Source organism: Haemorhous mexicanus, chromosome 1 (genome assembly GCF_027477595.1).
Source record: "Haemorhous mexicanus isolate bHaeMex1 chromosome 1, bHaeMex1.pri, whole genome shotgun sequence".
NCBI lineage: Eukaryota > Metazoa > Chordata > Aves > Passeriformes > Fringillidae > Haemorhous > Haemorhous mexicanus.
Window position 1 is genome coordinate 115,161,589 of NC_082341.1, and position 1,392 is coordinate 115,162,980.

Here is a 1,392-nt window from a genome sequence, read left to right on the forward strand (position 1 = left end):
CAGTTTACCAAAGTCTGATTGCAGAGGCTTGTGATGGGGAGGTCAATACTACAAGATCCAAATCACATCTTGCCATTAAAGGAAGAGGTCCTGGTGCAGAAGAAGCTTTTTTCAAGACAGGATAAAAGTCATTGAAGTCCTAGAGAACAAACTCAGTAAATATACAAGGAAAATAAATTTCAGTAAGATTAAATTTATAAAGAAAAGAAATTTTGAATGCTTTTATTGTCTCTCCTTGTAATAAAAAATATATCTCTGCACAACTGGTGTTTTATGGGGGATTTTTTGCATGTTTTGTTGTGATATGTACTGGTATCCTGATACAGATCAGAAATCAAGTTACATGCACAGTATCTTTATTATTAAGGACTGAAATAAGTGTCAATTCTGAACACCTGCCCTTTTGTCATTGAGATTGCTGTCAGAAACAGCTTCAGCTGCCTCCCCTCTCTGGGGCACAGAATTTGTCTTTTGTGCAAGTCATCTGGCTTGCTGAACTCTCTCAACATCCTGCATTTCTGCTGCTGTTGCATTTCAAATGGTAGGACAGAGTTTCTGGCACTCACCAGAGCCACCTGGACGTGGATGGGATCTACCACCACAGGAAAAGAAAGTTCTTTCCAAGGGCCTTCCAGAAAGGTAAAGGCTACAGGTGGGCTGGGTTGTTTTTGTTGGGCAGCAAGCTGTGCTAATTGTTTGGACAGATCTGAGCACACAGGTCCCTTTGGAGGTACAAGTGCTGCATGAACATGTGAACAAGGGCAGTTCCCAGTGACACTGCTACTCTTGCTGAACCTTGTTGTATAATCCACCCTGGAGCCTCTGACATGGAAGTCTGTAAGCTCACAGTTCTGAAGGCAGACCTGGCACCCCAGTGCTCTGTTCCTGGAGTACAGATTAACTACTCACTTCATCCCTGGCAGTGTCAGTATAGGAGTAGGGCAGGAGTGGAAGATTTCAGGAAGCTGTGGTGGTGGTGGTTGCTAGACCCACAAGTCTGGACATCTGGATTCCCACCACCACTGCACACAGTGACTGTACTTATGCTGGCTTGCACACTTTAGTTTAGCACCTGGGAACCATCCAAAGTTCCTGAGTGCCATGTTGTTCTCTGAGGAAACCCTTTCCCTGGAAACCAAGGAGATGTGAGGCACTGCTAGGAGCTGGGAGAGCAAGAGAATAAAAAGTTGTCTTGAGTCTAATAATGTAGATGTAACAACCTTGACCCAGGTGCATTCTTTAATATCTCTGTGCTTCAGTTAACAAATGCTAAAAAGGGTTTTCATTAGTGCAGTCCAAGCCTCTCCCAGCTTGTGGTTCCTCAGCCCTGCTGAGCACATCTGCCCAGCTTCACACCCAGCTGGGTATTTCTGAATGTTTACTATCTCAGTT